This window comes from Anastrepha obliqua, chromosome 1, assembly GCF_027943255.1.
Source record: "Anastrepha obliqua isolate idAnaObli1 chromosome 1, idAnaObli1_1.0, whole genome shotgun sequence".
Classification (NCBI taxonomy): domain Eukaryota; kingdom Metazoa; phylum Arthropoda; class Insecta; order Diptera; family Tephritidae; genus Anastrepha; species Anastrepha obliqua.
The window spans coordinates 104,793,404-104,810,400 of record NC_072892.1 but is presented as its reverse complement, the minus strand read 5'-3'; the positions used below and the strand labels follow the sequence as shown (position 1 = coordinate 104,810,400).

The window sequence follows — 16,997 nt, the reverse complement described above, 5'->3', positions numbered from 1 at the left end:
TAAACTTTAGGTCGCGTGTTTTTGTACAATAATTGAAAAGGTGGCGCAAAATTAATCGTTGAAATTGTCACATACGACAATGTTGTGCGAAAGCGATAGTGGTCAAAGCGTGATGAAGCAACTCAAACGGTGGCCAAACCAGGACCAATGGCCAGAAAGGATCTACTGTGTATTTAGCGGAACTTGAAAATAGTCATTTATTATGAGTTGTTTCCCTATGGCCAAAGACGAAATTCAGATCTCTACTGTCAACAATTGGACCGTTTGAAGCCCCCGACCGACCAAAAACGGCCAGAATTGTTGTGTTCTATCAGAATACGTCTGCAGTGACTCGCCAAAGCTCCGGGAGCTTGGTTGGGAAATTTTAAAGCATCCAACGTATAGTCCAGATCTGGTACCAAGCGATTACCACTTGTTTCTCTGATTGCAAAACTTCCTGATGATAAGAAGTCAGAGATAATACCGTTAACAGAATCTATTTTGAAATCTAACGTATAAGCAATAACAAAAGTAGCAACAAGTGCTACTTTGGACTAAGCAGTGTTGGAATCTGTTGTGGTCTTGTCTCATCCATCTAATTAAATGGCGCACAAGCTTAAGCGGCAATAAATAAAGAGACAAAGATTCTTCAGAAGATTTATAGACTAAGGCAGAATGAGTTGTATAAACTTTCACTTCACAGGAAAAATTGATGGCGCGCTTTGAAATCGGTCAATATCGCTTAGACGACTTTAGACTGTGCTCAAGAGGAAGAGAGATCCACAATCTGTTGAAATCATTTGCTTTGACAAGAAACTGTGGCAACGGTATTGTGTGAAAGACTAATTGATTATTCCTATTAATGATTATTCAGATTCGAGATAATAAATCGTACGAGTGGAATATTTCAAATGTTAGTCTTATAAACGAAATTATTATTCTTTATTGGGTAGCCACAATGTTTAACGGCACCTTACAGCTATAATGAAAACAAACACAACATTGCAGTCGTGAATGTGTTCGTGTACAAATATGCAAGCATGTGTGTATGCATGTGAAACATGAATGCATTTACTAAATGTCTATTTATACACATTTGTATCTACGCACCTAAACAGTTAATGGCATTTGGGCTTCATTGTGGAAAATAAAAAGAAAACACCATTTCTAGTGCCTTCGTGTATGAACCCTGCAGGAAAGCATTGAAATATTATACATAAATATGCATGTAAATATGTACTTGTACTTAGGAAAAAGGTATCGAAAAGTGAATTCAATGGATGCAGTATGTGAAGCACAATCGTGGTGGGAAAGCTGCAAAAAATTATATATTAACTATAGTAGGTATAACTTTTAACAGGATCGCCTTTGTAGTACTAAGTGTCATGAGCTGTCATTTTGGTAATAGTACAACGAGTTTCAATGTGGCCGACGATTTTTGCAGATTGAATTTGGTAAAGGCCATTCAAAAATAGTGGTTGTGCCAGAAATAATCGATGCTGTGTGCCAACTAATAGCGCAAGGTCGTCATGTGAAATAGCGCGAGCTCCTCTATCTTATCACCCTCTATCTATGTATGTATATCATCCTTCGTTATTAGTGGGACCATTATGAAAGAATATTTGGTGTAATGTTGAATGAACATTTGGTCGTCAAGAAGTTTTGTTTTCGTTGGATATCGCATAAATTGACAATTTCCCAAAAATCGAATTGTATCGTTTGGTGTTAAGAAATGTTGAAGAACGGCTTCGTGATTCCCAAATTTATATTTAGATATCATAGAACAAAACCCACAGTAACCAAAAGTATGAAAAGTACCACTCCGAAGTGAACACACCCTCTGCATCCTCTATACGCGTCAACAAAAGTGATCGCAACCCTATTGTTCTGTGTGTGATCTCTTAGATCTGGGCAAGTGAAAGGAGTTCGTGATGATGGATTCCGAGAAATCAGATTCGTTTAAATATTTTTCATTATTCTAATCCTTTTGTACTCAGCCGTACTTTGCTAATAAGCTTAAGCACAACAAAGCTGCCTTCGATTCGCGAAGCGTTAGCAAGTGACAAATAGACGAAGGAATTGGCATAAATGAACAATATGTTGGCAGCACTAGAACGGATTATATTTGTTTGCAAGCACTTAATGAGTAACAGTTAGACCGCTTTCACACATGAAAAATTTTGTCGCTTCTCCTCGTAACTCCTGGAAAGAGCAGGCCACCGATTTGCTCGGTCAACACCCTCGTGTTCCCGTTCTTCTCAATGTGTGTGAACACGACGGGAACATCAAAAGTGCATTCGCAAAGTTGATGCAACAAAAATTTGTCGTATCAAAGCAGTTTAATTAAACTTACCAAATATCAGAAAAGAGAGCTAGCAGCATTGAAAATAGTGAGTTTTACAAGTTTTATGAGGTATCGGCGAGTCTTGCTCGAAAACTTTGTTATTGAATGTGAATTCCAATTTCTCATTAAGCGAGCCAAACATAGCGAGCAGTGCAGTGACGAATCGTAGGCGCCTAGGGTGTCTTTTTCTTCTTGGTTGTTTTTTTCTTCTTGAAATCATAATACTTAGAATATGATGACCCGCATTACCACCAGACTATAATTATTTTAATAAGTATCTATCTAACTTTTGACTTTTTCTGTGTTTAGTCGAAAAATGTCTGACAGGGCGGAAAAGGTCCCCATAGCATATGTACCCAGCGACGTAGAAAAAAAGTATATTAAAATTTCTAATGCCTAGATAATCCCTGAAGCGTTCAAACTAAATGATATATCAAGTTAAAGGTATTTAAATTTAAAGTTAAATTAAAACCATACTTTAAGACTTTAAAAAGCAACAATTTTGCAAAAATGAGAAGATTTTTTTTTTTTCTTTTAAGAACAGTTATCCTTCGGCACGCAATGACAACCCTCCGAGTGTATTTCTGTCTGCCGTTCGGAGGCGACATGAAACTACATATAAGTCGTTCCATTTGTAGAAGAACATTAAGACGCACACTACAAATAGAAGGAGGAACTCGGTCAAATATCCAATAAAAGGTATAGGTGCCAATTATTACTATTAGGCCTGCAGGCCCTAGTCCCCATTGTGGTGAAACCAATTTGTCGTGCACTAAGTTTAGGGCAAATCGGTTATGCGATTAATGCGATGCACACATTTCATCATAAGGGGGTTAGACCATGCCCATTTCGCAAAATTTATAAAAAGGTTTCCCAATTTTTAGCAAATTGGCTCGAGTAGTTAGTTACATAAATGCCTTACTATTTGCATTTTCCAAAAAGTATCAAAAGGTATGCGAAATTTTGTTTTGTTCCGATTTCTTGGGATTTCGTTACCAAAAAATGTAACAAGGGTATTAATATTAGATTCATTGCGAATTCTCACTTAGTTTCAGAGAAAACGATTTTGGTTCATTTTTTCGAATAAGTTGCACCACTGTGCACAGAAATGAGCTATAATATAAATATAGAATTTCCCTGCAGGGTAGACAAACGCTGAGCAAAACTCATATCGCCGGTTTGATTGCTGCGAACTATTCAGTCACAATTGTGTTTGACCCAGTTAGAGATTTCACTTTTGTTTTAGGGTATCTGTTTTTCGAAGGCATTTTAATAAAGATTAATTTATACGTCAATTTAGAATGCATTGATTTACACCTCCGTACACGGGGAGTAAGCATGAAATGAAGGGAATTGAAAAGAGGGGAAACATTTTTTTATTGAGTGCAATATACTCGTATGCATTGTATGTATGCATGTGATAGGTATAAAAATGAATCGCAGTGTTGAACAACTTATAATGAAAGCTTTTGTGCTGGGATAGTTTTAAACAGTGCATTGGAGTTTCAAAGACAGTTTTCTTATGTCACTTTGAGATAATGAGAAATGAAAATGGGTTTTCTAATTTCCTTATACGGAATGAGATTTCATGCGCTGAACACAGAAATATGCACCCGCCTATAGAAAAGAAATGTTGTATGTAAATTGAAAGAAGTATGCTTTTAAGAAAGAAATATTTCAAATTAGTATGCAAAATACGGCATTGAAATATAATAAATAAATGTTGAAATATTAAATTAAACTAAATGTTAACAGCACAAAAATTTCTTATAAACATTTTCGTTGAGCATTTTAGTCTTCAAATGTTCTATTTTAAGGACTTGGGCTTCCTTTAAAAAGGGTTAAATTAACCGCTGAAAATGAAAGCTAGTTGATTAAAATGCTCCACAATAATGATGCTCGTTAAACTCCGCGTAGAACATTGGCAATCATATTTTTTATCAAAAATCGAGCTTTAACGTAATACACCTTCCGAAATTATAATAAAGGCACGAGAAAAAATGTTCAAAAATCAATGAAAATTTTGAGCAACTGCAAATTTGCTTTTTTTTATACTAAAATTTATTGGGCTATAAAACTGCCTTATGATTCAAAATATTGAAATTCGTGTGAAAATTTGTTGAATGTTTTCAAACCTTGTACAAAGTTTGAAACTTGAATTAATATTTGCTTTGTTATTGAACCAAAAAAAAAAGCTTATCGAAGAAAATTATTTAAAGAAGTAAATTGTCAATATGTGGTAAAGTGAATACGTGGCGTCTCTATAATAATTTCAGAGGTGTATAAATATTTCCATGACCACAATTTTCAAATTTATGCCCACCGTAAAAAAAAAGAAAAACTGAGATATGCCGTACCGGGAATTGTTCAATAAAACGCAAAATAATTGTTTAATCATCAAAATTTATTTTGTCGCCTTCAAAATAGGCTCCATTTAAAGCAATACACATATGACAACAATTAGTCCAGTCATCAAAGCACCTTTCAAACGCGATTGAAGAGATCTTCTTCAGCGTCCTCAGCGAATTCTCCTTAATGGCCTCTATCGACACAAAGCGGCGTCCGCGGAGTGGCAATTTAAGTTGTGGGAAAAGAAAAAAGTAACAAGGGGCCAAATACGGTGAATACGGTGGTTGTTCTGTTCGACAATATTTGTCGAGTTTTTGGTCAAAAAACTGTTCACAATATGAGCCTTGTGAGACGGTGAGTTATCATGGTGGAAGATCCATGAGTTTTCTTTTCACAAATTGGGCCGTTTCCTACGCACATTCGTTCTCAAACGTCGCACAACTTCCAAATAATATTTTTTTATTTACCGTAAAACAATTTGGAACAAATTCCGAGTACACACCACCATAATAATCAAAGAAAACGATGACTTTGACTCACTTTTGACCGACTTTGACGAGGTTTTTTGGGTTCCGGCTTATGTGGATAGCGCCATTCAGCCGCCTATTGACTGGTTTGGGTCGCTGGATAAACGTTGGGTCAGAATTCACTTGCTCAAGCATGTCTTCAGCTACCTTCTTGCGATGAATTTTTTGAAAGAAATTCAACTCTCTTGGAACGAGTCGAGCAGCCACACGTCTCATGTCCAATTGATGGTGCAAAATGTTGCGAATTGATTCGTGAGACACACTAAGGCCCCAAGCTGCCTCCCTCAAATTTAAATGATGATTTTCCAGCACCATTTTCTTGACTTTGTCCACGTTTTCATCCATTGAAGACGTTGATGGGCGACCAGATCGGGGCAGACCTACCAAGACTTCTCGGCCCTCTGCAAATTCCTTATACCACACGTGGACCCGTGCTTTTAATAAAACACACTCAACATAGACATTCTAACACATTTTTAACTATTCGGCACACGAAATCCTGTTCAAAACATAAAATTTAAGACAAATTCTTTGTCCGATATTTTGTGAAAATCGCAGAGCACACCTGCGGTTGACTGATATAATTAAATGCCAAAAACAAGCTAATTGACAAATCACACTCAAACTCTGCGACACTATAGAGGACAGTTGTACCAACTTTCCAGCAAAAAAAATGTAGACATATGTGTAACATGCGATTTTTAAATGAAAAATTCCCGATATTTTTTTGCCAGAATATATAATGAACTTTTCGGATTAGATGGTCGCTTATATGTTCAGCAAATCCTATTGGAATGTTCTTATAATTCCATAATGATAAATATATAAAAATTTAAATATGTTTTCACATTGCCATCTTCACAAAAAATTGAAAGTGCGCTTGTATTTAAATACGAAATTGGAATAAGCCAATATTAGAAGAGGAAACAAGGGGACAATCCATAAGCAGCCGGATTTCCTCCACAAATTAAACTCCTGCGCGAGTTTGTTCGTTTTTCTTTACACAAAGTGTGATTCAGTATAATTGCCGATACAAGCCTTGATTCGGTTTAGCAGAAGAATAATAACATAATAGACCATGGCTGTAATTATGTAAGCAGAAATTTTGTAAGATTCCCAATCAAAACTAACGATTATTCTTATTACCAAAGGTTTTGAACAGCCCATTATGTTACATATATGAAAAAATTAGCCACATTAATAAAATTTAATATTAACTATTTTCTAATTATAGAAAGTACAATTTCGTATGCTATGCAAAAGCGTTTATAAGCATGCAAATATTTTACAAATTCTCTCTTGCTTAATAATTAGCTGCCAAGTACTAAAATTCCACCCACCACAGTTATAAATGTTTCTATGAATACTGCCTTCGCACGCACTTTAATTGAATTTAATTTCATTAAGAGTCTTAAAATACTCACTCCGATGATGTGCTGCGCAACTTCAGCTCAACCTACAACGAGTATGTTGCTGTTATTAGTTCAACATCTTAGGCGTTAAAGCACACAACTATGGTTGGGGCGTATGAGTGATGAAAGCCTCAAAGTGTAGTTATGTTTGTGGTTATGATTAAATCGATAAAGGAATGGTTAACCCTTAACTGGTATCGTAAATTTGACTAACGAAACTAGTATCGTGGGGGCCGCGCGGCCCCCTATTAAAACTAGATTCTAGGACACAAATGTCTACAATTTTTTTCAAGAATTATTTTGATAGGACAAATAACAAGCTTGTTTTATGAAATTAATAAGTTTTTATTCATATACTTCTTTTAACTTATTTACTACAAGAGATCACAAAATTTGGACAATTTTTTGGTATTTTTTTCTTACCGCTATAAAAATAAAAAAAAACTATTATTTCGAAAGTCTTTAGCTAACATATGTATGTTTTCTTATTTCTTATAAAATCATCTTTGAAAAAATAAACTAAAACATAAGTATTTCAACGTATAGTGGGGGTATAGTGGGGTCCCCACGGCCCCCGCAACGTACGTAGCTCCGCTCTGGTAAAAGCTTCAGCGCCGAACGTCCGACACCCGCCGCGTGTCGCGACGTAATGAGATTACTCAAAATGGCAGCCGCGTACTATGCGTAGTTTTTAAGAAATTCAAAAAAATAAAACGCGTGGGGTCTGCGCGGCCCCCACGATACCAGTTAAGGGTTAAGGGGCATTTGCATGCGAAAACAATGGAATTTGAGCCTACATAAGTACTAAATGTAGTTGCATATATATGTAATCACTCATTTACATATATGAGCATGCGCGTTTGTGTGTTTGTGCGTGCATGTGAATTTATTTATAGCCAGTTAATTTGTAGCTCGTTTTGGTTCAAAATCTATTTACCACAAAATCTATTTCTAAACGAACTTCTAATGGCTGCAAACGTTTTAGGCGGCAACAAAGGTCAAAGCTAATTTATAAGCATTTTGGAAAGGGCAGGAGAACCAAGTGGCGGAAGTGATTAATAAATTTAAAATTTTAAGTAAGAACTCGAAATGAATTTTTAAATCAAATATAGTTCCACTAATTATTTATAGACTTAAGGAATTTGATTTAGTGAATTGTATGCATGTAAGAAGTATTGAATGTAGAAAAAGGTTTTTGAGGAGAGAGAGCGCTATGGGCAATAATAGGAAACTTTCGCCATTTGTATGTTGTGTGAGAATATCATCACTTTAATACAAGACCAAATTCCTAGAAATGCTAACTTTTTACAGACTTAATAGCCTCAGCTTCAAATTCGATTATTCGAAAGATATATAAGTATGAGCTATTCCTAATTCTTAGTCCTGCCATAAGTTCTGTTTCAAGTTAAGTCCGCTACAGATATGAAATTATAAACCTTTTTTAATGAAGTTAGTTTCATATTACTATGTAAATATTAAAACAAAATCCTAAATATTCATTTGAAATGATCAACATTTACTTTTACACAAACCTTCAAACGATTGGCCATTCAGCTATTGCAGCACGCACGGTTTCCATGGGTATTGAAGTCACTGCTCGAACCAAAGATTGTGTGAGACTCTCAAAATTTCTGTGAAATCTTCGATAGGATGTGTTTTCCAACTCTGACCACAAACTACAGTCCAATGGATTCAGATCTGGACTTCCAGACGGCCAATCTTCTGCGGCTATGAACCCAGGAATATTGTTTTTTGCCCACTGCTGGGTGGTTTTTGTCTTATGGGCCAGAGCGGAATCTTGCTGCTTTCCATTGAAGTGGGTACTTCTCAACTGCTTCACCCCGCCTTCTAAGATATTCCTTTGGTACGCTGGTCTTAACCTCTTTTTCGCAGAAAGGAAGAGATGCAACGCCTTTACAAGACACTCCTCACCAAATCATTACGGAGGCTGGACGGTGGCCCCGCTGAACACTTGGCACAGCATTTTTTGCATCTTTAGAAGTTTTAGCATAGATTTTGTCAGTTTGCTTATTAAAAGCTTCTTCAACTGTGGAAATTTTCTCATCTGTGAAATGCATATTTTCATGGCCGTTGATTGCGTGCCACCGAAGAAGCTGCTTGCATCTGTCGAGTCTAATTTTCTTCAAGCGCGTTGATGACCAGATGACCAGTTGAGCGACGGAAGGCTTTCATGTGGAGATCATCTCTAATTAGTATTGGCATGGCTCTGATCGATACATTCATTTGTCTGGATACGATTTTCTGCCTTCTAAGGGAATATCTGCAAATTCTTTCTCGAAAGGATTTTATGGCTGCACTTGTTCGAACCACGCGAACCACTTTTTCTGTCTGTCACTTTAGACGTTTATGAAAAACGATTGGTTGTGTGGTAAACAAACATTATCGAAATCTTAAGTTTTTTCAGCAAATCGTAAATCTCACTTGTTAGCGAGCGAAATTTGCCACGAAACTGAGTATAATTTATGAGTAGTCAATGCATACGAACAAAAGCAAAAATAACGGAAATTTTTTCTGTCAATGTGTTCTCGCTATATGCATTGTACCATTTGTCACAGAATTTATGGCAAGATTAAATATATACGAGGGTCGCTTTAAAAGTCCGTGAAAAGTCAGAGAGATGACACTACTGGCGCAAATCAAGGTTTATTTAGTTCGTAGCATCTCTTGGAAGAACAGACACCAAGTTTCAATCAGATCGGTGTACCTCTTTGTGTTTGGCATTCGTATGAATCGAGGAAGTCGAGCGATTTTACTTTTCCATCACGACAATGCAGCAGCGCACGCCTCAGCATTTGTGGTAGCAAAATTTATTTAAATGGGGTTAAAACTCTATTAAAATCCACCTATTCTCTAGACTTGGCATCTGCTGTTACCTCGGACTGCTATTTGTTCCTTAGTTTGAAGAAATGGCTGGAGGGAAAATCATTTTATTCAAACGAGGTGATTACAGAAACGAATTGCTAATTTTCAGACTTGCACGAATTCTATTATTCGGAAGGGATCAACAAACTAGAATAGCGTTGGGTGAAGTGTATAAACCTAAAAGCAGACTATGTCGAAAAATAAAAAAATGTTCACCTCAACCATTTCCAGTTCGCGAAGTTGATAGAACGAAGTGTTCGAGAAGACGTCGAAATGTCGATTCTTCGTCATTCTCAATTTGTGACCTTTGTCCTTCGAGTACGTGGAAAATGTTACGTAAGGATCAAGGCTTCCCTTCTTCTTAATTGGCGCGATAACCGCTTACGAGATTTTTGCCGAGTTTAACAAAGCACGCCAGTCGTTTCTTTCTCGTGCTAACCGGCGCCAATTGGACACACCAAGTGAAGCCAAGTCCTTCTCCACCTGATCTTTCCAACGCAAAGGAGGCTTTCCTCTTCCTCTGCTACCACCAGCTGGTATCGCATCAAATACTTTCAGAGCCAGAGCGTTTGTATCTATTCGGACGACATGACCCAGCCAACGTAGCCGCTGGATCTTTATTCGCTGCGCTATGTCTATGTCGTCGTAAAATTCATACAGCTCATCGTTCCATCGCCTGTGATATTCGCCGTTGCCAACGTGCAAAGGTCCAAAAATCTTACGCAGAATCTTTCTCTCAAACATTCCAAGCGTCACTTCATCGGATGTTGTCATCGTCCACACTTCCGCGCCACACGTTAGGACGGGCATGATGAGACCCTTGTAGAGTGTTAGTTTTGTTCGTCGAGATAGGACAGCTCGTGTAAGAACTGAATCCAAATGACGATCATTTGCATCGCATTTTTTGCTGATTGAGCTTATTTAGATTTATTATTCAGATTTCTTCAAAAATTGAATGCCGGATATCATATTCAAAAAATTAATACCATGAAACCACCTACCAGAATAATAATAAAAAAAATGCATTCCAACAATACCACATTTCTTTTTGTAAATATTACCATTTTATTTCCTCAAGCTCTTAAAAAACACCCGATATAAGATTGACTTTTATCAATTATCACTGATCGAATAGATTTGGTCGTTTGTTATAATCGGCACTGGCAACAGCAGAAATGCGTTTTCTACGTCCGATATGATAGAAAAACGCTGTGTACTGGCGAAATAACGCGGAGGCTTAACATGCAATTTTTATCGAGTGATCTGCAAATCGTGATCCAGATTTAAATTTTTTTTAGGTATTTTGCGATCCGGATCCCAGTCCTTCAATAATCCACTTTTTGTGTTGTCGTACCATACACGTTCCTCATTTACAAGGAATGCTGCTGGAGTGACAGTCCGTGGCTGATATAAGTCCGGGTCGTTCTGGTAACGTAGAACCAACTGTCGTGAGAACGAGCGTGCACCTAATGGCCTGTGTGATATGATGTGCCAACCTGCCAAACCAAAAACCGCCCAAGTTTATTTATCTAATTTCTAATAAACTAAAATCTCTGTTTTTCTATCCCAGATCCGGTAAGTTCGGTTCTTAATACAGCTGCATACTCTTTTTCTATACTTATTTTCAATAAATTCCACAAAAAATATGACGAAGAAGTAACTTAGAAATAAGGTAAATAAATTAAAGCAGGCGATAGTTACAGATATTTTTTGTAATTTTGCAACACTCAATCGAACATTACCACTTCATATGGCGAAAGGGCTGCTTTAATCAACGCTGCCTCAAAATGTTTTGCCAGATATACTGCATTCAAAATAAATTTAAAATTCGCCGCAAATGCGAATTCTATTTTATTAGAAACAACTTTTTCTACCATTTGATGTTTCTTGCACGGAAATTTGAGCCTACGCACTTCCGAATGGTAGTCACACACCAACCCATTCGGCTGGGGCGGCTAATAGGGTGACTAATTTTGTGCCACATACATAATATAAAAAAATTTATCTCATATTAATTTATATATAGTTAAAAAAATTTACTATAACTCCGTAATAACTCACCTCAAATGTCTGTTAAATTCGATTTTAACCACCGCTAATTTATATAGATAATCTGAAAAGAAACGAACAAATTTAATCACTTAATTATTCTTAAATAGGGGAAAAGGTAAATTAAAAAATAAAAAAATTTATATAAAAAATAAATTAGAGAATATTTACTTATATGTAGACAAATTGAAATGTGGAAGCCAAATTTGCAAAACTAATTTGAAAGCAAACATTTAAGCTTAAATACTTACTTGGTGTTGTTGTTGGATCAAAACATGAATTTAATGATACCATGATACGTGTGAACATAAAGGTAACCATGAAAACACATACATGCATACTCATACATACGTAAAAGTAAATACATTCAAACTTATCGAGCACAACATCATGTATAGGGTGATGCAAGCGTAATGCAGATCTTAGATATCAATTATTTGTGATATGCTTATTTCTGCAGACAGCTGATACTAAAGGCTTTGGCAAGCTTAGTCATAGATCTATACTCAGTTGAACAACGCATAAAAGTTATCCACAAACGATTTATGAAAATGCGTCGTTCTGCAGAAAATGCATTTCACGCATTGCGTGATTCTTTTATCATGAGAGATGCGTCATATTTTCACCTGAACCGATACGTTAACAAGCAAAACTGCCGCATTTGGGGCACTAAAAATATTTACAAACGAGGTTTGTTAAAAAAATAAGGTGAATTCGGACATTTCGCGGGCTACGTACATTCGAATTTCTAATATTTTATTTTTTATGTTGGTCTCGAAGATAAGTTCACGGTTTTAGCAATATACACGTACCATGTTTAGTTTGTTTGTGAGAGGAATAAATAAAACAGGTGTATTGCGCGTTCGGCGATTTTCTGCAATCGACTCTTGGCTCTCTTGGACTCTTGCATTGGGACGATTGGCCTTTGATTTCGATGTTATAACCATATACCCATGATTCGTCACCAGTTATGACCCTTTTAAGCAAATCTGGATCATCGTTCACGTCATTCAACAATTCCTCAGCGATGCTAGTGGGATGTTTTTTTTTTCAAAATTCAGCAATTTTGGAACGAACTTCGCTGCCACACACTTCATGCCCAAAATTTCCGAAAAGATTGCATGGCATGAGCCAACCGATATACCAACATCCTCAGCAACTTCTCTAATTGCGACTCGACGATTCTCCACAACAATTTTTTTCAGTTTCTCAACATTTTCATCGGTTGTTGATGTGCTGAGGCATCCAGAGCGAGCGACGGCATTCACATCTCCTCGACCTTCTGCGAAAAGCTTGTACCACTTGTAAACATTTTTTGACTCACAGTGCTCTTACCATATGCAATTGTCAACATTTCAAGTGCTTTTGAGCACTTAATTCCATTTTTTGCACAAAATTTTATGCAACTTCTTGACCCATTTTTTTCGAAGAAGGAAAATCGTCGAATACGCAAAACACTTGTCTTATTTATTCCTCTCAGAAACAAACTAAACATGCTAAAACCATGAACTTATCTTCGAGGCGAGTGTAACACATAAAAAAAATAATTAAAATCAAAAGTCGAAGTCGTAGCTCGTGAAATGTCCAAATTCACCTTATTTTTTGAACAAAACTCGAACGTCGTTCGAGAAAACTGTGCTCCCAAAACGAGTTGCTCTTTGGAGTGATTTTAGGGCTGGCGGGGAACGTACTGCTTCAAAAATAATTCTGGTAATGATGTTTTAATGAACGGTGAACCCATGGCGCTATGGTGAATGAAGTTCCCATATCACGAAACAAAAGCAAAATCAATTGCCCACCGAGATCTTGCGATTTGACACCTTTGGACTTCTTCGCTGGGGCTAACTCAAAACTGCGGTATATGTAAATAAGACGATTCCAGAACTTAAGAACGAAATCATGTGCGTATTAATGATTATAGCCCAAGCCAGGCCAAAAAGTAATGGAAAATTATGTGCGCATCCAGTTTTGGCAAATTAGTCGTAGTGGGCATTCGAATATTGTGTTTCATACATACATAAACGACATTTCAAATACAAAAAAAACGATGAAATACGAAGCAAAAAATCTGATGTTTAATCACCCTGTGCAATGGAATCAATATGCTTTAGATATATTGAGCTATGTGACTGTCAGGCCGAATGCGGTGCATAAACCACGTTCAAAAACATATATTTGTATGTATGCATGTGTGTATGTATGAACATATGCAAAGCTTAATCTTTGAACAAATCTACGTAAACACCAATATATATTTTGAAAAAATAACCTCATCGAGGCACCAGTTATATTCGAAATAGGCGCAAAATGGTCTAAATTGTCATTGTAGTAACTGTCGCTAAACTGGTGCTAAACAGTTATAAAGTGGGCCAGTTGCCAATGGCCATTTCTAAATATTAATAATCGTTCTTGATGCTGTTGTTATTGCTGCGAAATCAATAAATACCATATATGTGGCTGTGATATTTTGGAACTTTTCTCAAATAAATAGAAAAACGTAACAAAAAATATTAAAATCTAATTCCGCCATTTCTAGATAATGGCTGCAGACATACATGTACATTAGGCCGGGTCGATTTGTGGGGAGGCAAAAAAATCGCCCATTGCTCTGTGAAAATCATATTCTAGGGATCAAAATAAGAAACTTTGCCGAAGGAACCATACCTCTAAAACGAATTCTGATGTCCCCCAATTTGGGTCGAACTTTTTAGTTTCTTTTCTATAACTCAGCTTAATTAATTTTTTCATTTACATATGTTCTGACTAAATAAATTTCTTAAGAGAAAAAATAGATATTATTAATGAGATGCACGAATTATTTAGCAATATTTATTTAGAGGTTTATACCAACGTCGAGAAAAGTAAGCATAAAAATCAAAAAGTGTGTACATAAATTTGTATATTGAAAAATAACTATTTATAATTATCCAAAAATTTAAGATAATTTTATGTTCTGTTAAGGTAAGGAGAAGTACGCCCGACGTTTGGATTTAGGAAAGCAGCATAATGAAGTTCCATGCCAAATGAAAATACTAGCAATGGCTACACAGGATCGTCGCTTGGAGGCTCTGACTGCTGAATAAAAAAAAAACTCGAAATAATATATGGGCTACAATTTGCAAATTAAACAGCAATAATAAAACAGCGATTAAAGTTAAAGGGAAGCTAACAGAGTTGATAATTCGAGAAGGGGATATCTTACGCCCAGCACTGTTCAACGTAATATGGTTGAATTCATAGCACAAGTTAAAATAGCCGCCTCGGGTTTCCGCATGACAGCTGGTGAATTTACAATAATATGCTTCGCAGACGATGCTGTGTTGATAGCAGAAAACGAAGACGATCTGCAGATATTACTGTTAAAATTTGAAAAAGTGGCTTCATCCTTAAGCATGCAAATATCGGTGGAAAAACCAAGGCAATGGTAATACACAAACAGCCAAAAAGATGCAAGCTGGTGGTCAATAATGAGCCAATGGAACAAGTGATGGAGTACACATATTTGGGTTCACAAAATACCAGCAGCAAGCATCTTAGCAAGTGAAGTGAAGACTACGACAAACAAAACAGCAACACTATCTGACTGCCTAAAATTGGTGATATGGAAGAACAAAGACAAGATAACAAGATAACAGACACTAACCGGTGGATAAGAGGAGGAATAAACCCTGACGGTTTAAACTCGCTGATGCTGAAGCATCTGGGACCCCTGGGAGTAGGATTCCTCACCAGGGTTTTCAATCTGTCCATGGCCACTCTCATCATCCCTGACAAGTGGAAAGCAGGGAGAGTGGTCCCATTACTGAAACCTGGGAAACCCGCCAACCAAGGGGAGTCTTATCGGCCGATAACTCTCCTTTCCCCAATAGTGAAGGCACTTGAAGCCCTCCTACTCCCTCTGTACACGAAACACCTGGCCCCAGCCCCACATCAGCACGGTTTCCGACGAGTGCACAGCACCACCACTGCACTCACCGCCATAAACGCCCAAATAAATCGCGGGCTTAACCAAAACCGCCCCTGCGAGAGGACTGTCCTAGTAGCGTTGGACTTACAAAAGGCTTTCGATACAGTCAGCCACTCCACGCTACTAGATGATATTTATCAGTGTACACTCCCGCCAGGGCTGAAGAGGTGGTCCGCGAACTATCTGAGCGGTCGGCACTCGTCAGTGATATTTCGAGATCAAACGTCAAAGCAGAGAAAGATTAAGCAAGGTGTACCGCAGGGTGGTGTCCTTTCTCCCTTGCCGTTCAATTTCTACATTTCGAAGCTCCCCCAACCACCAGCGGGAGTTTCCCTGATCTCATACGCTGACGACTGCACGATAATGGCGTCGGACAATGACATCGATGGCCTGTGTTCCAAAGTGAACGACTACCTCACCGACCTTTCTCGCTTTTTCACTGTGAGGAATCTCCAACTCTCCCCCACCAAGTCCACGGCGACCCTCTTTACCACCTGGACAAAGGAGGTCAAGCTGTCCCTTAAGGTTAAAGTCGATGATACACCAATTCCGACGGTAAATAACCCCAAAATTTTGGGTGTAACCTTCGACAGCTTGCTCTCCTTCTCTGCGCACACAATCGCAATTGCCACTAAAGTGCAAAATCGCAACAAGGTCCTCAAATCGCTGGCCGGCAGCCGGCACCGTTACCACTTTCATGAACTCCCGTCCTATGAATGCCGTAATCGGAGTCCAACCACCACCTATTGCAGATGAAGAGCTCCAGCTTCCCCGTGAGGCTCGTGTAACATTGGCACAACTACGTTGTGGATACTGTAGCAGGTTAAACTCCTACATATCCAGAATCGACCCCGACATACCAAACACATGTCCGGCATGTTAAGGTACCCCGCACGACACTAACCACCTCTTCACATGCCCCCTCAAACCAAATCATCTAACCCCCCTCTCCCTCTGGACCCAACCTGTCGAAACAACATGTTTCCTGGGCCTACCCCTAGATGAGCTAGACGAAGACGAACGATGATGTGCCTACACTGACAGGGCTACCTATGCTGTTAAAACAGCAAAACAACAACAACAACAAGGAGGGATAAAAATGTGGAGGGATCATGATCATTATTAACACCTTTTGACTTGAACTAAGAGCAAAAAGTAAAATTTCTGTGTGGTATCACCAAGGCCAGGTGAGAATATTGATCGACAATTCATTTCATTTTGTTTCGGAAACCCTTTCTATCGAGTATTTGCACTAAAAAGGAATGGAGCACGTCGGTGACTACCACGATTGTCGATTAATTTGACTAATTTTTTTCAGAAACATAATGAGTGAGATTGCGTCAGTGTGACATCAAATCGACTCTTTCAATCGATAACTTCATCGAAATTACAAAAAGTGGGTCATGGAGCTATATCGTGCAACTTATAGCATCTTTCAAAAATTCTGCATTTTCAAGTTATGTAAGTACTTATACATACTCCCGTTA

The 16,997-nt window shown here is 37.7% G+C and overlaps 1 protein-coding gene across 1 annotated transcript in view; it reads right to left on the bottom strand.

Annotated features, from left to right (window-relative positions):
* LOC129253509 (platelet binding protein GspB) overlaps window positions 1–16,997 on the bottom strand; it is a 102,220-nt gene that overhangs the window by 47,066 nt on the left and 38,157 nt on the right. The window contains exon 2 of the mRNA XM_054891919.1: window positions 11,556–11,607. The gene's annotated coding sequence lies outside the window, so the exon portion shown is untranslated. The remainder of the gene's footprint in view (window positions 1–11,555; window positions 11,608–16,997) is intronic.